At 41.5% G+C, this 7667-nt stretch overlaps 1 pseudogene; it reads left to right on the top strand.

Annotated features, from left to right (window-relative positions):
* Positions 1–429: 429 nt before the first annotated feature.
* LOC126068265 (dnaJ homolog subfamily B member 6-like) lies at positions 430–3373 on the top strand (annotated as a pseudogene).
* Positions 3374–7667: the final 4294 nt, after the last annotated feature.

The following is a 7667-nucleotide window of genomic DNA, read 5'->3' on the forward strand; positions in this document are numbered from 1 at the left end:
GGATGGATGGATGGATGGATGGATGGATGGATGGATGGATGGATGGATGGATGGATGGATGGATGGATGGATGAATTAATGAACTGAACAATGACAAACACTGCCTGCATTAATGACCTTGACCCAGGCAAAGTGAAGCTCAAGTATCTGCCTTCATCTTGGATGCTCTGAACAAGCCCACACCAACCGGAGTATGGATCAGGATGGGGTCAAAGAAAATATAAATGTTTATATGTAAGTATGCATAAGTTTGGGTAAAAGTAAAGCTACTGTAACAAAAGAGCTTATAATAATATGGCTTAAAGAACAAAGAGGACCATTTCTTTCACATATAGCTCAGTGCAAGGTGGGTATTCCAGTCACCAGGACGCATTCCTCTATATAGTCATTCAGGGACCCAGTCTAATGAGGACACGTCACATTCAACACATGGTATCTGAGGTCTCTCCAGGTATCACCAGAGCACCCAGTGGGAAGGGTGAAAGAGCTAAGCCTATGGATAGAGACTTCCTCCCAAGTAAGTGAGGGAGAAATTGCTCGCATCACTTGCATTCATATTTCAGGGTCAGAGTTTGGTCCCATAGCCGCACCCAGCTGCAAGGAGTGCCTGAAATTCAATCCCAAAGCTAGGCAGCCACGTGGCAGCTCAACTCTGTTACCACAGAAGAAGTGGAGTAAGGATGGATTGGGTGGCAACAATCATCTCCGTTGTACTCCGTGTACATGTTTATAACCATTATCTGAAAATCTGAGGGCCCATACTTGGAATTGGCGTAGTGGTTAAATGCTACATTGCTAACCAAAAGGTCAGCAGTTCAAATCCACCAGGCATTCCTTGGAAACTCTATGTGGGCAGTTCTACTCTGTCCTATAAGGTTGCTATAAGTTGGAACCGACTGGATGGTAGCAGGTTTGGCAGGGTTTTATACTTGGAATGCAACATTGTTTAGTTTCTGGCAAAAGTATTCTAGGAAACAAGATCAAATGATGTTTCCCGAAATAAACTGCCAATAGAAGGACATTCTATCATTAGCTGAATTCATACTTCTCTGTGTTTTTCCAGGATTGTTAAATTTGACAGAAAAACTAAAGATCCTCCCAGACCCTGGATGACTTCCAAAAGAGTAGGCTAGTTCACTGTTGACCAATTGGTCCTTAATTACACAGGATGTGATGATAACAGGGGGGAGAATTTTGTTCTGCTTGGAAATATAGGCACTTAGAGGGCAGCTGAGATGCAGCAAGTGCTCATTAAGTGTTCTGATCCTCTAAGGCAAATAAAGAAGGTATCATGTGTAAAATTCTTCAGCACAGTTAAGCTCAAATATTTTCAGGTCAACCATTGCTTTCAGTCTTCTGTTTCTTCTGCTAAGAAAGACATGCTCTCCCACCTCTGACTCACCCACTCAATACCATCTCCTTCCTCTAGTCTACTAATTCTCCCAGGGCCCTCTGGAAGTAGCTGAGACCCCAAGATGACTTTAGCCTCAAGGTCTTAACTCTAATACTGACCCGGTTAAGTAGTAAGGTCCTTACTACCATCTCTCCAAGGAGCCCTAGTGGCATAAGGGTTAAGCACTCATCTGCTAACTGAAAGGTCAGCGGTTCAAACCCACCCAGTGGCTCCGAGGGAGAAAGACCTGGTGATCTGCTTCCATAAAGATTACAGCCTAGGAAACCCTATAGGGAAGCTCTACGCCATCACATGGGTCACCATGAGTCGAAATCAACTCGACAGCATACAACAACCATCCCTCCATGGTTGAGGGTTGCCCTTGTCTGAGCTGCTCAGTGTACAGGCAGAGAAGCTGGAAGGCTGAGCTCTTGCACTGGGAGGTTGTGTGTATGCTCAGCAACTGTCCACACCTGCAGGTGAGCACAAAGATGCACAGAGGGGATTTGGGAGGGGCTTCAACGGTGTCTGCTGTACTTGCTTGCCAAGCTCTTCAAAAGGAAATCCCCTCATTTCAAAACCTCTGGCTCCCCCTCCTATTGACTGTTCCCACCAGGAGTGGGACCAAACTCAGATCAGAGGTCACAACCCCTTCCTCTTTGCTCTCACAAACCTTTAGCCAAAGTCCACTATGTCCCTTATGGCATACTGGGTTTGTTTCCTTCCACGTTGTTTCCCTCACTAAATTGTGGGCAGCTCAGGGGTAGAAATTATATCTTGTTTACAAAGATTGGCATGTAGCACGAGCTCAATAAATACCTGCAGAATGAATAAATGAGCAAATAATTGCATCCATAATATGCCTAACCTTCTCCAATGTCTCCTCATAAAGGACATGACATTTCCACCGTCACTCATTCCTTGATGTTACACTACAGAGGCCATGCCATTATACTGAGAGGGACCCTGACCAAATGCAAACCTGACAAGTGGAGGGGGAAGAATCTTCTCTGTGAAGCTGTTTAAAAAAAAATTTTTTTTTTGTTAATTAACAAAAGAACATTAGAAACTGTGTTCTCAAAAATCATAGACTGTCAGGAGAGAAAGGAAAGGGCGAGGAATAGCCACCACCACCTCCCCCAGCACCAGGTGTGCCCCACCTGAGAGAAAACCACGGGCCACACTGCTCAGCCTCTCCTCCTCCCTGTCGCTGGCTGCCAACCTCTTCAGGACTTGTTCCAATAATCTGTGAAAAAAGTGGTTTACTATGAAGTTCTAGGCATGCAGAGACATGCCTCACTCAAGGATATTAAAAACGCATGCTGTATATTGGCACTGAAGTGGCATCCTGATAAAAAAATCCTGAGAATAAGGAAGAAGCAGACAGAAAATTCAAACAAGTGGCTGAGGCATGTGAGGTGTTATCAGATGCTAAAGAACAGGACGTCAGTGACAACTATGGCGAAGAAGGATTAATGGTGGAGGTGGAAGCAGAAGTCATTTTGATAGTCCATTTGAGTTCGGCTCTACATTCTGTAATCCAGATGACGTCTTCAGGGAATTTTTTGGTGGAAGAGATCCATTTTCATTTGACTTCTTTGATCCATTTGAGGACTTTTTTGGGAATCACAGAGGCCCCCATGGAAGCTGAAGCAAAGACACGGATCCTTTTTCGCTGCCTTCAGTGGGTTTCCATCTTTTGGAGGTGGATGTTCTTCTTTTGATACAGGGTTTATTTCATTTAGCTCACTGGGTCACGGTGGCCTTACATCATTCTCTTCCACATCATTTGGTGGTAGTGGGCTGAGCAACTTCAAATCTATGTCAACTTCTACTAATATAGTTAATGGCAGAAAAAAAAATCACTACACAGAGAAGGATAGAGAATGGCCAGGAAAGAGTAGAAGTTGAAGAAGATGGCCAGTTAAAGTCTTAAGAATAAATGGTGAGGAGCAGCAGCTAAGTTTGGATAACAAGTAATTCAATGCACACATTCAACAGAAATATTAAACTATTACAAGCACCATTCGAGGATTAACAGGAATATTTTTTTGAAGATTTCAAACTCTCCTTTCAGTATAACTCTACCTAAACTATTTATAAAGAGCTCACAGAGCACCTATTTGTCATAGACTTTCGAGTTTATTGTCAGGGCCACATTAATAGGACCATTTCTTTGTGTGTTTTTGAAATTGTTGTAAATTTATGTATTCAACTTAATCCAAGGCGAACCATGACTCTTTAGCAGAGCTAGGAGAAAATTGTACATTTACACCAGCATGTATCTTGCTTTGTCCATTTTGTTTGAAATGTGAGCCAAGTAGTTTCAGTCTGCTGTGAAGCTAACATTGCCAGGAGGAATCTTTTACAAAAATAATTTCAGGGTTCCCCCCACCCCAATATTGAGTAGTGAAAGGTATTAATACATTAATGGTAATACATTTCTGATTTAATATAAATTAAGGATGTTTGAATGCTGGCAATGTGGCAAGTTTTGAAAATTATTTAAATATGTAATGTTAAGCTTATGTTTGAAAGCAAAGCTGGTAAACTGGGTCTTTGTCATTTGCTTACAAAACAAAGAAAATAAACGCTAATGTGTTTGGTGCATTGTTTGATGAATAGGAAAAAAATCATGGACTGTCAGAAATATTGCTGTTTGAAATCATGTTTAATGAGAATTAAACACCTCATTCTTGCCTGGAGGATTGAAGTCATGTTAACACAGAGAACAGCCTCAATTCCCAGCCCAGCGTAGAGCTTCAGGTAAGAGTTTTGGACACAACATTCCATATTTATAATACCTTCGTGTTCTTAGGTGCCATCGCGTTGGTTCAGAGTTATAATGACCCCATGTACAACAGAATGAAACACTGCCTGGTCCTGTGCCATCCTCACAGTTGTTGCTATCCTTGAGCCCATTGTTGCAGCCACTGTGTCAATCCATATCCTTGAGGGTGTTCCTCTTTTCCACTGACCCTCTACTTTACCAAGGATGATGTCCTCCAGGGACTGGTCCCTTCTGATAACATGTCCAAATGACGTAAGAGGAAGTCTCACATTTCTTGCTTCTAAGGAGCATACTTCTTCCAAGACAGATTTGTTCGTTCTTCTGGCAGTTCATGATATATTTATTCAATATTCTTTGCCAAAATCATAATTTAAATGCATTCGGTCTTCCTTACTTATAGTTCAGCTTTTTAACACATATGAGGTGATTGAAAATACCATAGCTTGGGTCAGGCACACCTTAGTCCTTAAAGTGACATCTTTGCTTTTTAACACTTGAAAGAAGTCTTTTGCAGCAGATTTGCCCAATATAATGCATTATGTGATTTCTTTTTTATTATTGTACCTTAGATGAAGGTTTACAGAACGAACTAGCTTCTCATTAAACAGCACACATATCGTTTTCTGACATTGGTTACCAAAACCACAATACGTCAACACTCTTCCTTCTCAGCCTCTGGTTTCCTATTTTCAGCTATCCTGTCCCCTCTTGCCTTCTAGTCCTTGTCCCTGGGCTGGTGTGCCCCTTTAGTCTTGTTTTTTTTATGGGCCTGTCTAATCTTTGGCTGAAGGGTGAACCACAGTAGTGATTTCATTACTAAGCTAAAAGGGTGTCCAGGGGCCATACTCCTGGGGTTTCTCCAGTCTCTGTCAGGCCAGTAAGTCTGGTCTTTTTTTGTGAGTTAGAATTTTGTTCCACATTTTTCTCCAGCTCTTTCCAGGACTCTCCACTGTGATTCCTGTCAGAGCAGTCAGTGGTGGCAGCTGGGCTCTATCCAGTGACACCAGTCTCAGGGTGAGACCAGCGGAGTATCTTAGATGGCTGCTCACAAGCTTTTAAGACCCCAGATGCTACTCATCAAAGTAGAATGTAGAACATTTTCTTTATAAACTATGTTATGCCAACAGAGCTAGATGTTCCCTGAGACCATGATCCCCACAGCCCTTGGCCCAGCAATTTGGTCCCTCAGGGAGTTTGGATGTGTCGATGGAGCTTACACAACCCTGCCTTGTACAAGCTGCACTGCTTTCCTCAGTATTGTGCACTGTCTTACCCTTCACCAAAGTCACCACTCGTTTAGTGTTTTTCCATCCCCATCCCTCCCCTCCCTCATAACCATCAAAGATTGTTTCTTTTTGTGTTTAAACTTTTTCATGAGTTTTTATAGTAGAGGTCTCATACACTATTTGTCCTTTTGTGATTGACTTATTTCACTCAGCATAATGTCCTACAGATTCATCCATGTTGTGAGATGCTTCACAGATTCATCATTGTTCTTTATCCTTGCAAGTATTCCACCGTGTGTATGTACCATAGTTTGTTTATTCATTCATCTGTTGATAGGCATCTAGGTTGTTTCCAATTTTTTGCTATTGTGAACAATGCTGTAATGAACATGGGTGTGCATATGTCTACTCGTGTGATGGCTCTTATTTCTCTAGGATATATTCCTGGGAGTGGGATTGCTGGATCATATGGTATTTCTGTTTCTAGCTTTCTAAGGAAGCAAATGACCAAAAAACTAGATAAGCTATGGAAGGACATCACACATGAAGAAAGCAAGAGGTCATGAAAAAGACAGGAAAGAAAGAAAAGACCAAAATGGATGTCAGAAGAGACTCTGAAACTTGCTGTTGAACGTCAAGTAGCTAAAGTGAAAGGAAAAAATTACGAAGTAAAGGGTTGAAGAGAAAATTTCAAAGGGAGGCTCGAGAAGATAAAGTAAAGTATTATAATGACATGTGCAAAGACCTGGAGATTGAAAATCCAAAGGGAAGAACATGCTCTGCATTTCTCAAGCTGAAAAAACTGAAGAAAAAAATTCAAGCCTCAAGTTGCAATATTGAAAGAGTCTATGCGGAAAATATTAAACAACTCAGAAAGCATCAAAAGAAGATGGAAGGAATACACAGAGTCACTATTCCAAAAAGAATTGGTCAACATTCAACCATTTCAGGAGGTATCGTATGAGCAGAAACCAATGGTACTGAAAGGATTCCAACTGCATTGACGGCACTGGTGAAAACAAAAGGATTTGACGGAATACCAATTGAGATGTTTCAACAAATGGATGCAGTGCTGGAAGTAGTCACTCATCTATGTCAAGAAATTTGGAAGACAGCTACCTGGCCAACTGACTTGAAGAGATCTATATTTATGCCTATTCCCAAGAAAGGTGATGCCACCGAATGCAGAAATTATCAAACAATATCATTACTATCACATGCATACATTCTACTGGCCCATTGATTTCTTGACTGCTGCTTCCGTGGCTGTTGACTGTGGATCCAAGTAAAATGAAATCCTCGACAACTCCAATCTTTTTCCTGTTTATCACGATGTTGCTTATTGGTCCAGTTGTGAGGGTTTTTGTTTTCTTTATTCATCAATGGGCACATCGCATTGGGCAAATGTGCTGCAAAAGATCTCTTAAAGTGTTGCAAAGCAAAGATGTAACTGTGAAGACTAAGGTACGCCTGACCCAAGCCATGTTGTTTCAATTGCCTCCTATGCATGTGACAGCTGGAGGATGAATAAAGAAGACCAAAGAAGAGTTACTCCTTGGAACTGTGGTGTTGGAGAAGAATATTGAATATACCACGGACTGCCAAAAGAACGAACAAATCTGTCTTGGAACAAGTACAGCCAGAATGCTCCTTAGAAGCAAGGATGGTGATACTACGTCTCACATACTTTGGACATGTTGTCAGGAGATCAGTCCTTGGAGAAGGACATAGTGCTTGGTAAAGTAGAGGGTCAGTGAAAAAGAGAAAAACCCTCAGTGAGATAGATTGGCACAGTGGCTGCAACAATAGGTTTAAGCATAACAATGATTGTGAGGATGGCACAGGACTAGGCAGTGTTTGGTTCTGTTGTACTTGGGGTCACTATGAGTCAGAACCTACTCGATGGCACCTAACAACAACAACAAGGAAACACCATATCATTTTCCAAAATGGTTGTACCATTCTGCATTCCCGCCAGTAGTGCTTGAGAGTTCCAATCTCCCTGCAGCCTCTCCAATATTTGTTCTTTTCTTTTTTTTTTTTAATTCATGCCAGTAATGTTGGGGTGAGATGGTATCTCATTGTGGTTTTGATTTGCATTTCTCTAATGGCTAGTGATCGCAAGCATTTCCTCATGTGTCTGTCAGCCACTTGAATGTCTTCTTTGGTGAAGTATCTGTTCATTTCCTTTGCCCATTTTTTAATTGGATTATTTGTCTTTTTGTTGTAGAGGTGTTAGATTTTCCCATAGATTTTA

The sequence above is a fragment of the Elephas maximus genome, chromosome 27 (assembly GCF_024166365.1).
Source record: "Elephas maximus indicus isolate mEleMax1 chromosome 27, mEleMax1 primary haplotype, whole genome shotgun sequence".
Classification (NCBI taxonomy): Eukaryota; Metazoa; Chordata; class Mammalia; order Proboscidea; family Elephantidae; genus Elephas; species Elephas maximus.